The sequence below is a fragment of the Myotis myotis genome, unplaced genomic scaffold (genome assembly GCF_014108235.1).
Source record: "Myotis myotis isolate mMyoMyo1 unplaced genomic scaffold, mMyoMyo1.p scaffold_m19_p_3, whole genome shotgun sequence".
Classification (NCBI taxonomy): domain Eukaryota; kingdom Metazoa; phylum Chordata; class Mammalia; order Chiroptera; family Vespertilionidae; genus Myotis; species Myotis myotis.
The window spans coordinates 89,008,662-89,023,593 of record NW_023416335.1 but is presented as its reverse complement, the minus strand read 5'-3'; the positions used below and the strand labels follow the sequence as shown (position 1 = coordinate 89,023,593).

At 40.3% G+C, this 14,932-nt stretch overlaps 1 protein-coding gene and 1 pseudogene across 4 annotated transcripts in view; one reads left to right on the top strand and one right to left on the bottom strand.

Annotated features, from left to right (window-relative positions):
* The window catches only part of WDFY2 (WD repeat and FYVE domain containing 2), a 225,843-nt gene that overhangs the window by 169,802 nt on the left and 41,109 nt on the right, over positions 1 to 14,932 (bottom strand). The gene's annotated exons all lie outside the window — the stretch shown is intronic.
* On the top strand, positions 10,254 to 10,793 carry LOC118651311 (annotated as a pseudogene).

Genomic DNA, 14,932 nt, shown 5'->3' with positions numbered 1-14,932 from the left:
TTTACAGACCATTTCATCTCAAAGCAACAAAATATACATTCTTCTCAATTGCACATGAGACATTTTCAAAGATACACCATATGTTAGCACACAAACTAAGTCTACAAGTTCAAGAAGATTGAAATCATATCAAGCATCTTCTTGGAGCACAATGGCATGAAATTAAAATCAACTACAATAAAAAAAAACTCAAAAGCATTCAAACACATGAAGGCTAAATAGCATGTTATTAAACAATGAATGGGTTATCAAAGAGATCAAGAAAGACATAAAAACTTCCTGGAAACAAATAAAAATGAATACACAACAACCCAAAATTTATGGGACACAGTGAAAGCAGTCCTGAGAGGGAAGTTCATAGCACTACAGGCCTACATCACAGAACAAGAAAAACTTCTAATAAACTATCTAACCCTACAACTTGAAGAATTAGAAAGAAAACAAAAAGAAAAGCCCTGAGTAAGTAGAAGAAGGAAAATAATAAAGATCAGAGGGGAAATAAATGACATAGAGACAAAAAACAAACAAACAAACAAAAAAACATCAATAAAACCAAGAGCTCATTCTTTGAAAAGATAAATAAGATTGATGAACCTTTAGCAATTTTTGAGGTTTGGATTTGATCATTTTTGCTCTGTGAAATTCTCTGAGTTATGCTGTTCTTCACTAGCTAGCAAAGAAAATTATGATCACTTATAATTTCTCTCTCAACTCTTCTTATGCCACTTAAAAAGATTAAGGCTTCCTTGTGAGACAGCTATGTATATCTCCCTACCTTCTCCAACTCTGGGTTTTGTCAGTGTGATAGAAATCCATTTAATTGGATTTATAGAAGTAAAGCCATAACTCTGCTGGAAAATAAGGGAGAAAGAAGTTTAGCAGGACTCATCAAGAAACAAAGAGAGGACCTGAATAAACAAAATCAGAAACAAAGGAGGGAAAGTAACAACTGACCCCATAGAAATACAAAGGATCCTAAAAAAAAATACTATGAACAACTATATTCTAACAAGGATGAAATGGACATATTCCTAGAAAAATATAATCTTCCAAAACTCCACCAGGAATTATCAGAAAACCTGAATATGCTGATAACTATTGAAATAGAAGCAGTAATCAAAACACTCCCAGCAAACAAAAGCTCTGGTCCAGAAGGTTTCACAGGGGAGTTTTACCAAATATTCAAAGAAGAACTAACATTCTCCTCAAATTATTCCAAAATTCCAAAAGAAAGGAACACTTCCAAGCTCTCCTTACAAGGCTAGCATTAGCCTAATTAATTCCAAAACCAGATAAAAGACACTATAAAGAAAGAGAATTACATACCAATATCCCTGATGAATATAGATGCTAAAATCCTCAACAAAATATTAGCAAATCGGATCCAGCAATATCTTTAAAAGATCATACATCATGACAAGGTGGGATTTATTGCGGGGATGCAAGGCTGGTACAATAAACAACAAATCAATAAATGTGATACATCACATAAACAAATTGGAAGACAAAAATCACATGAGCATATCAATTGATGCAGAAAAAGCATTAGACAAAATCCAATGCCCCTTTGTGTGTGTGTGTGTGGGGGGGGGGGGGGGGGGTTAATCCACATAAGGATATTTTTCCATTGATTTTTAGGGAGAGTGGGAGGAAGAGAGAGAGAGGGAAACATTGATATGAGAGAAACAAATGGAATGGTTGCCTCCTGTACAAGCCCAGACCAGGAGGAGCCTGCAACCAAGGTACGTGCTCTTGACCAGAATCAAACCTGGGACCCTTCAGTCCACAGGCTGATGCTCTATCCACTGAGCCAAACTGGCTAGGAATCCAATGCCCTTTTTTGATAAAAACTCTAGCAAAGTGGGAATAGAGGGGTCATACCTCAACATAATAAAGGCCATATATGATAAACCTACAGCCAACATCATACTCAATGGGCAAAAAATAAAAGCATTTCCCCTAAGAACAGGAACATGTCTGTTTTCACCACTCTTATTCAACACTAGAGGCCCGGTGCACAAAATTCATGCATGGGGTGGGGGAGCGGGGGGTGTCTCTCAGCCCAGCCTGCACACTCTCCAATCAGGATCTCCGGTGGGATCGGGCCTAAATGGGCAGTCGGACATCCCTCTCACAATCCAGGACTGCTGGCCCGGTCACCCCTAACTGCCCGCCCTTGCCAGCCTGGTCATCCCTAACTGCCCTCCTCTGCCAGCCCGATTGCCCTTAACTGCCCTCCCCTGCAGGCCTGGTCCCCCCAACTGCCCTCCACTACAGGCCTGGGATCCCCCCAACTGCCCTTCCCTACAGGCCTGGGTCCCCCGCAACTGCCCTCCCCTGGAGGCTTGGTCCCCCCAAATACCCTCCTCTGCCAGCCTGATCACCCCTAACTACCCTCCCCTGCAGGCCTGGGTCCCCCCCAACTGCCCTCCCCTGCAGGTCTGGGTTCCCCTGCAACTGCCCTCCCCTGCAGGCCTGGTCCCCTCAAAATGCCCTCCTCTGCAGGCCTGGGTCACCCCTAACTGCCCTCCCCTGCAGGCCTGATTGCCCCCAACTGCCCTCCCTTACAGGCCTGGTCCCTCCCAACTGCTCTCCCCTGCTGGCCATCTTGTGTCCACATAGGGGCGGCCATCTTGTGTGTTGGAGTGATTGTCAATTTGCATATTACCTCTTTATTATATAGGATAGTATTGAAGTCCTACCCACAGTGATCAGAGAAGAAGAAGAGATAAAAGGCATCCAAATTGGAAAAGAGGAAGTAAAACTGTCATTCACAGATGATATGATATTGTACATAAAAACCTTAAATACTCCACCAAAACACTACTAGATTCAATAAATGAATTCTGCAACATAACAGGATACAAAATCAACACCAAGAAGTCAATGGCATTTTTATACGCCAATAATGAACTCTCAGAAAGAGAAACTAAATAATCTATTTTACTATTGCAACAAAAAAATTAAGATACTTAGGAATAAATTTAACCAAGGAGTTAAAAGACCTGTACTCGGAAAACTACAGAACATTGAAAAAAGAGAGAAAAATATAAACAAGTGGGAGAATAGACGGTGTTCATGGATTAGTAGAATCAACATCATTAAAATGGCCATACTACCCAAAGCAATCTATAGATTCAATGAAATCCTTATTAGAATACCAATAGCATATTTCACAGATTTAGAATAAACACTCCAAAAATGTATATGGAACCAAAAAAGACCCCAAATAGCCATAAGAATCTTGAGGAAGAAGAACAAAGTTGGAGGGATCACACTACCAGTTATCAAGTTACACTACAAAGGAGAAACCAAGATGGCGGCATAGGTAAACACCGGAGTTTGCTGCCTCGAACAACCACTTCAAAAATACAACTAAAAGACGGAACGGACATCATCCAGAACCACAGGAAGGCTGGCTGAGTGGAAGTTCTACAACTAGGAGGAAAGAGAAAAACATACCGAGACTTAGAGAATGGGCAGTGCTGAAGTAAAATACTAAGGTGCGGAGTGCATGCGGAGCGGGCTGGCGGCTGAGGGCGTGGTTGTCGTTTTCAATCAGGAGGGAGTCTCAGGCTCTGAGCTCCAGTTCTGGGCAAGTCTCTAGGGATCCAGACTCATACGGGAGAAGCGGGACTGTCTGGCATCACTCAGAACCCAGGGCAGCTTTCTCTCCGTGGGGCTTGCAGCGATTACTGGGACACTGAGAAGCAGAGCCTCTGAGGGCAAGACTGAGAGCAGCCATAATTGCTAACCCCGCCCTGTTGATCCTGTGAGACCCACCCCGCCCAAGCCCTGCAGGGAGACTTGCTGGATAGCCTCAGGCAAAGGCTAGATTAGCACCTCCCTAGAGATCCAGGAGCCAGGAAGCCCAGAGGTCAGAGTGGGACCATCCAGTTTGCAGCTCTGTGGAACCATAAAAGACACACTCAGGGGGCAGACTCAGTGAGCACCAAAGCCCCATCAAAGCAAGTCTAGCCCCAGAGGGGTGTCTCCAGCACAGAAGTTCTCCCACTGCAGACACAGCTGATTCTCACAGCCAATTGGCCTGGAGGTCAATTCCTCACAGTGATAACTACAACAATCAAGGCTTAACTACAACAAGACTGTGTACAAAGCCCACAAGGGGGTGCACCAAGAGTGTCTACCTCAGGTAATTGGGACACTTAGCACAGAAAGGCACTCTATCGACACAACGAAGCATAAAAAATGCCGAGACAAAGAAACAGGACACAAACAACAGAATTGGAGGAAAGCAAACTGTTGGATATAGAGTTCAAAACCACACTTTTAAGGTCTTTAAAGAACTGTCTAGAAGCTGTCGATAAATTTAATAAGGCCCTCAAAAAGACTGGTGAGACCGCTGATAAATGTAGTGAGATCCTCAAGAAACCTAATGAGACCCTCGATGTTGTGATAAAGAACCAACTAGAAATTAAGCATACATTGACTGAAATAAAGAATATTATACAGACTCCCAACAGCAGACCAGAGGGTCGCAAGAATCAAGTTAAAGATTTGAAATACGAAGAAGCAAAAAACACCCAACCGGAAAAGCAAAATGAAAAAAGAATCCGAAAATATGAAGATAGTGTAAGGAGCCTCTGGGACAGCTTCAAGCGTACCAACATCTGAATTATAGGGGTGCCAGAAGATGAGAGAGAGCAAGATATTGAAAACCTATTTGAAATAATGACAGAAAACTTCCCCTACCTGGTGAAAGAAATAGACTTACAAGTCCAGGAAGCGCAGAGAACCCCAAACAAAAGGAATCCAAAGAGGACCACACCAAGACACACCATAATTCAAATGCCAAGAGCAAAAGACAAAGAGAGAATCTTAAAAGCAGCAAGAGAAAGAAAATCAGTTACCTACAAAGAAGTACCCATACGACTGTCAGCTGATTTCTCAACAGAAACTTTGCAGGCCAGAAGGGAGTGGCAAGAAATATTCAAAGTGATGAATACCAAGAACCTACAACCAAGACTACTTCATCCAGCAAAGCTATCATTCAGAAGTGAAGGCCAGATAAAGAGCTTCACAGATAAGAAAAAGCTAAAGGAGTTCATCACCACCAAACCAGTATTATATGAAATGCTGAAAGGTATCCTTTAAGAAGAGGAAGAAGAAGAAAAAGGTAAAGATACAAATTATGAACAACAAATACACAGCTATCAGCAAGTGAATCTGAAAATCAAGTGAATAATCTGATGAACAGAATGAACTGGTGATTATAATAGAATCAGGGACATAGAAAGGGAGTAGACTGACTATTCTTGGGGGGGAAGGGGTGTGGGGGTGAGGAAAGAGATTGGACAATAATCATGCACCTATGGATGAGGACAGTGGGTGGGGAGTGAGGGCGGAGGGTGGGGTAGGAACTGGGTGGAGGGGAGTTATGGCGGGAAAAAAGAGTAACTAATGTAATAATCTGAACAATAAAGATTTAACTGAAGAAAAAAAAAGTTACACTACAAAGCCACTGTAATCAAAACAGCCTGGTACTGGCACAAGGACAGGCACATAGATCAATGAAACAGAGACCCAGAAATCTACCCAAGACATTACACATAATTGATATTTGACAAAGGAGGCAAGATGATACAATGGAGTCAAGACAATCTCTTCAATAATAAAAGGTGTTGGGGAAATTGGACAGGTACATGAAAAAAAAAAATGAAACTAGCCCTGGCTGGTTTGGCTCAGTGGATAAAGTGTTGGCCTGTGGACTGAAGGGTCCCGGGTTCAAACCCAGGTCAAGGGCACATGCCTGGGTTGCGGGCTCGATCCCCAGTAGGGGATGTGCAGCAGGCAGCCAATCAATGATTCTCAATTCTCATCATTGATGTTTCCATCTCTCTCTCCCTCTCCTTTCCTCTGAAATCAATAAAAATATATTTTTAAAAAAATGAAACTAGACCACCAACTTACACCATACAGAAGAATAAACTCAAAATGGATAAAATACTGAAATGTAAGTCGGAAACCATAAGAATCCTAGAAGAAAACCACACGCAGCAAAATCTCAGACATCTCTCATAGCAATATGTTTACAGATACATCTCCTAGGGAACTAAGGAGAAAATAAACAAATAGGGCTATATCTGTACAGCAAAAGAAACCATCAACAAACTGAAAAGAGAGCCCACTGCATGAGAGAATATATTTGCCAATTATACATCCGATAAGTGGTTAATATCCAAAATATAAAAGGAACTTATAAAACTTAACAAAAGTAAGACAAACAATCCAATTAAAAAATGGGTAAAGACCTAAATAGATACTTCTCCGAAGTAGACATAAAGAAGGCCAAGAGACATATGAAAAAATGCTCAAAGTCACTAATTATCCAAGATGCAAATTAAAACAACAATGAGGTACCACTTCATACCTATCAGAATGGCTACATCAACAAACTACAGTCTTGGCGAGGATGTGGAGAAACGCAAACACTAGTACGCTGCTGCTGGGAATGCAGACTGGTTCAGCCCACTGTGGAAAACAGTATGTAGTTTCCTCAAAAAATTAAAAATAGAACTGCCATTTGACCCAGTGAGCCTACTTCTAGGAATACTAGTATATGCTAAGAAACCCAAACCACCAATCAGAAAGAATATATGCACCCCTATGTTCATAGCAGCACAATTTACAATAGCTAAGATTTGGAAACAGCCCAAGTGCCATCGGCAAATGAAGAGATAAAAAAGCTGTGGTACATTTACACAATGGAATACTATGCAGCAGCAAAAAAGAGGGAACTCTTACCTTTTGCAACAGCGTGGATGGACCTGGAGTATATAATGTTAAGCAAAATAAGCCAGTCAGAGAAAGATAAGTATCACATGATATCACTCATATGTAGAATCTAATGAACAAAATAAAGTGATGAACAAAACAGATCCAGAAACATATAACCATGAACCAATCTGATTAATTTCAGAGAGAAGGTGGGGGTGAGAAAGTGGCTGGGGGGAAATTAAATGGGAAACTTATATGCATATATGCATGGCCCATGAATACAGACAATAGTGTGTGAAGGCTTTGGAGGGGTGAGTGCCGGATGGAGGGGGTCAATGGGGGAAAAAAACAAAGGGGACATCTCTAATAATATAAACAATAAAGTTAAATGTTTTTTAAAAAGTCTGTGTTACACATGGAAAGATATTTTAAGATGTAATAATAACTAACAATTATTAAGCACTTACACTGAGCCAAGTTCAGTTTTAATTACTTTATGAGAATTATGATTTAATCTTTACATGTATCCTACAGATTGGCACTATCACTATGCCCATTTTCAAGATGATAAAACTGAGGTCCAGAGAGATTAAGTAATTTACTCATCCTCTCAGGCATTAAAGAAGTCAGAATTCAAACCAGAAATCCGTCTCCAATCCCTATGCACTTAACAATTATTCTTGTCACTGAAGGAAGACTCAAATATCATGGTACTATACTAAATTAAGCAGACTGACCAATGGAACCGAATTAAAAGCATATATACTAATTAGCATACTAAAAAGTTATTATAGTGAGGGAAAGATGAATTATACAATAAACGGCGATGCCCTAATTAGTTAGTTCCCAAAAAGTGGACCCTTACCTCACATAATTTATTAAAATAAAAGTCAGTGGTTTAAAGAATTATATGTGAGTATCTGGAACCAACAGGATGCATATTACCACGACTTTGTCTCATCATTCCTTGCTAAAATGACCCAACTGACTTGATAGAGAAAATTCTTCACCACAAACTGACCACTTCACAGGAGCCCCATCCAAAACCTGAACCCTTGAGGAGAGTGAGCAGGAGATGGCTTAGAAAAGGGAGTAGTGAATGGAGAGCCTAATCAGCAGCTAGTTCCCAAAACCTCAACAATAAAACTGCTGCCATTCATTAGCTATTGAGAATCAAACACCCTACTAAGTGCCTTAGAGTGTTAATAAATTTAAATACTATTATACACACGAGTAAACTGGTGCTCGGAGGTTTAAACAAGATGCCTAATGTTACACAGCTAATATAGCAAAGCCAGGGTTGGAACACAATGGCTATCAGTCTCAAACTTTAAACTCCACTACAAAGAGAGGGGCCAAGTTCACCAGGATCTCATCTTCAGAGCCTGCAGACAGCTTCTGGATAGCAGAGGCTGGAAGCAAGGCAGCGCTGGACAAAGAGTCATGACACAGGTTCTGCCTGGATGCCAGGCCAGCCAGCTATGCAAGGGGAAGGGAAACTACTCCAGTAGGCTCAGAGCTGCCAAGACAACACAAAAGAGAGACTGTTCTGCAACAAAGGGGAACTTTGCCCTGCAGCTGTCTCCCACTGCCTACAGCTCCACCTCTACCCCACAAAAACTATCAGAACTCTAAGCTGTTGATGAGAAATTATAATAAATCTAAATTTTCCCCTATGTTTGACTGTAATGAAAAGAACTGAACACGGTCTACACAATTTCCAATAAAGCATTATTTCAGTTCCCCATACTGCATAAACTAGACCTCACTTGGCAGATGAGCAAGCAGACAAGCAAGCAAACTAGATAGGAGAAGAGACTCGAATATTTTAAGAGACACGGAATAATCTGAATAACTGCAAGAAACAAGACAAGCTTACAAATATTAGAATTTACATTCTCAATGAACTTCAAACTGATAATGAATCAGTGATAACAAACATTACTTCAAGGAAAGGTGAAAAGGGAGTAACAAGAAATAGCATTTGAAAACAAAAAGTGAAACTAGTGGCCTAAAGAATAGAGACAGTGAAATGCAGACTGGCTACCGCAGAAAATTAGTGCTCAATGAAATCTCCCAGCGTTCACAGGAAAATAATAAAAAACAAGACATTATCAGTGAAAAAGATAAAACCTGAACAACAGATCCAGAAGATCAAATATGTATATAACAGGAATTCCAGAAAGAGAAGGGAGAGATAAGTAAAGCAGAAATATTAAGTAAATAATAGGGGGTGGGGGGAGCTTAAAAATGAGTTTTTCAAACTGAAATTATGCACAGAACTTGGCAGAATTAATCATAAAAGATAAACACATCCCAGAATTTCTGAATGTCAAGGAGAAAAAAAATTAAATAGACATAGGAACCTCCACCAAGATTTTTTTTTAAAAAGGGGGGGGAGGGGTATTAACTGCTAAAAGACCATGGAGTAAGGTTTGTAGGACTTTGAAGGTAAAAAACTGTGACCTAGTAAGAATCCCAAATTTAACTAAATTATCAATATTGTAATTATCATGATTATAAAGCAAATGAAAAATATTAATAGACTTAGAAAGATAACAATGTACTTTCCACATATTCTTTCTGGAAAAAAAATTCTTAAGAAAGGGGGACATACAATCAATTAAAAATTAAAGAACTCAAGAAAGTAGAAGATATTTGAAAGTATAGATATAGATGAGTATAAAACAAATAGCAGTGAGCAATAAAGGTAACAAAACTACAGTGATCTAAATTATGTATGCTAATGGTGTTGAAATCATGATACAAATATTCAGCAAGGAGACTTGAAAGAGCAAATTGCAAAAAAAAAAATTATATGAACAAACATTTCTAATTATTTCAACAAAATTTAGGCTATAAAAGGAAGGAAGAAAAGAACATGCTGAAGCTCATATAGCTTAGGGGAGCTCCACAGCTACTGTTCCAATGCTAAGTGCAAATGTTAAACATACCCACAATTACAACAAAAATTAGACATATTTAACTTCCAAGTCACAAGGAAATTTAAAGAAAATTCAAGACAAAACTCAGAAAAGGGTAAACAATAAGAAAGCATAATAATTTGAAAACCTAACACAAGATGCCATGGGTAAGACCAAACATTCAGTGAATACTAATGGGTAAAATATGCCTATTAAAATACACATACACATACACACACACACACACACACACACACACACACACACACACTGGGTTATGTGCAAAAGTATCAGACATAGAGTAGATACTAAAAAAATAGTGTATATAAAGAAATAACGTTGCAGGCACTGTAGTGAACCAAATATTTTTAAGAAGAAGAAAAGGAAACTTTACCAGTTTAAAACACCAAAATTTTCATTTCAAAAAAATGTTTTAAAATCTCACCATGAACTGGCAAGAAAATAAATGAAATCCCTCAGAGGTCAAAAACTTAATAAAGTGTATAATCTTTAATCCCCAAATTTCACTCATAGTAATTTAGTCTACATTCACATGTTTTAAAAGGAAGAAATCTCTTCCTGTTTCTCATCATGGCACAGGATTAAGGGGAAAAGGAGAACCCCATGAGGGAACTTCACATTCATAGGCTCTGCCTCAACATCTGTGTGGGGAAAAGTGGAGACAGACTGATCCAGGCACCCAAGGTCCTGAAGCAGCTCACACGCCAGACTCGTGTGTTCTCCAAAGTCAGCTACACTGTCAGATCCTTAGGCATTAGGAGAAATGAAAAGATTGCTGTCCACTGCACAATCTATGGGGCTGAGGCAAAAGAAATCTTGGGGAAAGGTCTGAAGGTGTAAGAGTACAAATTACAAAAAAATAACTTCTCAGATACTGGAAATTTTGGTTTTAGGATCCAGAACACCTCAATGTGGGGATCAAATATGACCCAAGCATTGCTATCTATGCACTGGATGGGCATCTATGTGGTGCTGGGTAGGTCAGGTTCCAGCATCACAGACAAGAAACGCAGGTCAGGTTGCATTAGAGCCAAACACAGAATCAGCAAAGAGAAGGCCATGTGCTGGTTTCAGCAGAAGTATGATGGGATCATCCTTCCTGGCAAATAAATTCCTGTTTCCATCCAAAAGGCCAGTAAGATATTTTCAGTGGAAAAAAAAAAAAAAAAAAAGAAATCATGCATGGGAGGAATTCATAAATTCAAGACAGTTTTCACAGTTCGGGTTGTTTGGGCTGCAAATAAAAGAAACCTAACTAAAGTGACTTAAACAAGAAGGATCTAATGTAAACAAAAGGACTAGATGGCAGGCACTCCAGGTTGATCCAGTAGCTCAAATACCTATGTGGCTAAGGCTCCGTATTTCCGCACATCACTTTCAGTGTGTGAGGGACATCATGTTAGGCGAATGCAGGGTGTAAAAGACTGTACATATAAAATGATCTTTACTAAAATCAGAGAAAAAGAAAAGAGCTCAAGGAAATCTGTTAATAGTGGTTGCTGTAAGATGGTGAGATCATGAGTGGTTTTTTAACTCCTGTTTCATATATTTTTTGGTGCTTTACCTATATTTTATAAAAATGTAATACATGTACAAACTGAAAAAAGAAAAAATATATACATATATCAAAAAATTAAAAAGAGAAGTGCTGCTAAAGAAAGGAGCTCCATTATCCTTTGGCCATAATGACATAGGTTCTTTCACCTTGTTTTCCAATCAGAATTCTTTCAAATTTATTTGCTACATGTCTGAGTTTTCTAATTCTCTACCACATGCAGCACAGTAGTTCAGTGTAAAAAACTCAGGATAGCCCTAACCAGTTTGGCTCAGTGGATAGAGCGTTGGCCTGCGGACTGAAGAGTCCCAGGTTCGATTCCGGTCAAGGGCATGTACTTTGGTTGCGGGCACATCCCCAGTAGGGGGTGTGCAGGAGGCAGCTGATAGATGTTTCTAACTCTCTATTTCTCTCCCTTCCTATCTGTAAAAAATCAATAAAGTATATTTAAAAAAAATAAGAATAGCCCTGACCAGTTTAGCTCAGTGGATAGAGCGTCGGCCTACAGACTGAAGGGTCCCAGGTTCGATTCCGGTCAAGGGCATGTACCTTGGTTGCGGGCACATCCCCAGTGGGGGGTGTGCAGGAGGCAGCTAAATCGATGTTTCTCTCCCATCAATGTTTCTAACTCTCTATACCTCTCCCTTCCTCTCTGTAAAAATCAATAAAATATATTTTAAAAAATAAAAATAAAAAGCTCAGGATATTAATAATTATGATCTATGTAGGGTATAACACTTTATAGTACTTAATAAAGTCCTTATCACATGAACTTTATTTCATTATTCACTATACTGGTATAACACTTAAAGATAAATAGAAAAAAATAAAAATAGGTAAATAGAGCATTTTACAGTGAGGAACTTGAAGCTTTAATCATTCAAGAGCCCGTCCCAAAATCAAATTAATTGGGAAGCTTAAATATAATTTACCCCAAAAACATTCTATTTTCATATACCATATTTCATTAAGATAATATTAAAATACACTCGTGGTTATATTGCATCAATTTCCAAGGGGCTCAAATTCTTTTAGATATTTAATTAATACCAATAACCACCAGTGCTCCTAAATCTACTGTAGGCAAAAATGAATGTTTAAATAGAGACCAAAGCTGATCAGGAGAAACCTACACTATCCACTTGGTGTGCTTCAGTGACTTCCTTCTGTTACCCTTCCTCACATCATGAGGTCATCAGAACAGCTCAAGGGGCTTCCCACTTATCTACTAATTTCAGAGGCATCTTCCAAGACTGTCTTCTCATTAGCTTAAAACTAAAAATTTGGAATTTAGAATTTTAATTTTAAACTGAAGGACCTCTGAGCAATAATCTAGTCAAATTTCTCATTTCACATACAAGGAAACTGTCAATGCAGTTTAAATCCATTAAAATGGATCAGTTATGAACACAAATGCTCCACTGAGCACAGAAAGAAGTCTTTAGAAGATGTCTAAAGCCTGCAAGAATTTATACTGCTGCTTAAGCTTTACTGATACTTATGATCCTATTCTAAAATGCTGGTCAATCAATTTATAAGGCCCTGTTTAGATATTACAAATCCTCAAGTAAAAAAATCCCATTCAGTTAAACATGACATGCAGAGTAAAGCAGCTAAATGGCATCTACTCGTCTTCGGCCACAAGGAATGGAAATGAATCTCTGCCTTTTTGGTTATTTTGTTGTTGTCTTCAGTAATGTGACATAAGACATTACAGAGAAGAATTTGTAAACATTAAATTGCAAACAAAATATTCACTGAAATAGAATTTGTGTTAGGTTTGTTTCATTTTATGCTCTAAGACAAACTTGGGCTTCCTGTCCTCACTTAGAAGTTCCAGATTTCACAGGAAATTCTAAAACATTAATTCCCCTTCAGCATCTGTTCTCCCCAGATCCTCACTGTTAGGCACTAGTGTGGCAGCCAGGGGCTCTGGGTCACCCATCTATCAAGAAGAGTTCACTAAAAATTCTTAGCCAGCCTCATTCATAAACATATGAACAACATATTAAAACAATCAACAGAAGTAACTCACTGGAGTGCTAAGTATTAAATGCTACGTCAGATGAATATTCCCTCCCAAAAGATCAGTTTCCTTTTCGAAGTCCTGGCTGCATCTCATCCCTGCCCTGTCAGCATCTGGCCCTCAACTAGGGCTAGTTGCACTCTGAGCTGGCTAATATTGGCTGAATTCCACATGATTTTAGTTGGCCTCAGTAATATTTTTGCTTAGTTCTCAAGTCCAGAGGTACTTATTCTATAAATGGCTGCCATTTTTGTACTGAACTTCTGAAACCCTCCAAATCGAGGCCTATTTTTATTGGTTCATTAAGTATAGGTACCAAATTTTGGTAGCGGTTGGCATGGGAAAGGGTGGAGCAATTTTGCTTTGTATATTATAAATATACTAGGGGCTCAGTGCATGAATTTGTGCACCTTGAAAGGAACTGTGGGCCGCAAGGCTGTGGTGGGCACAGGTGTGGGTCTCGGCCCATCCTCCACACCCCCGACCAGCCCCTCCTGCCACAGCCCCAGGTCCTGTCTCTGCAGGCAGTCTCGCTCCCACTGCTGCCACTCCCATGTGCTGACAGCGCTAGCTCTGTTTGCATCCGCTGACGGTGGCACGGAGCAATTGGGGCCAGTGCCAGCAATGGGTGCGAATGGCAGCTGCTGCCCCGATAGCCCCTCAGAAGCAGGGGGAGGTGGAGAAGCCCTCAGGGGAAATCGGGGCTGGCAGCCGCTGCTCGCACCTGCTGACAGTGCAGAGCAATCAAGACCGACACTGGGCACCAGCAATGGGTGCAAGCAGAGGCTCTGGTGCCGGCAGCGGGTGTGAGCGGGGCTGGCATCGGCAGCAGGTGCAAACACCAGGCAGGACCACAGTGCGCAGGAGCAAAGAATTTTCAGTAACCACCAGAGGTTCCAACCAGCACCCCGCCTTGCTCTGGCGCCTCTGCTCACCTGCTCCACCATCCCACCGTGCCTGATGCCCGCCATGTTCCGCGCACGCCCCCTGGTGGTCAGTGCACGTCACAGCGACCAGTTGTTTGGTTGTTCAGGTTGTTCCACCATTTGGTCTATTTGCATATTAGCCTTTTATTATATAGATTTTTTTTTTGTTAATCCTTACCCGAGGATATTTTTCCTATTGATATTTAGATAGAGTAGAAGAGAGAGGAGGAAGAGAGAGAGAGATTGGTTGCCTCCCACACGTACCCCAATCGGGGCTGGGAATCCAACCTGCAGCCCCAGGTTCATGCCCTTGACTGGAAATCGAACCTGAGATACTTCAGTGCTCTGGTTGACACTCTAACCATTGAGCGAACAGGCCAAGGCCAAATATCTTTTTTTTAAAGAATTATTACCTTTAATGTGAAAAGATACACATTTTCACTTTTATTACACACCTGGAGCTGAGGGAGAGCTACCTCCAGTTAAAACAGATTCAACTCAAGAAGCGTGAGTTTTGTATCCCAAACTTTTATATGAACGAGTGGGATACACATGTGAGCTTCATAGGGAGTCATCACACCAATTCCAAAACATATGGGGCTAAAGTGCTGTTTAATCAGAATATACTTGACTATGGGAAGCCGCCTATTGTCTTCTCTGGCAGAGAGGTGTGGACAAGGAGCCCAGAATGCTGGTGACCCTTGAGCCCTGGCAAGGGTCAGGGCTATGCACCCACTGTTTA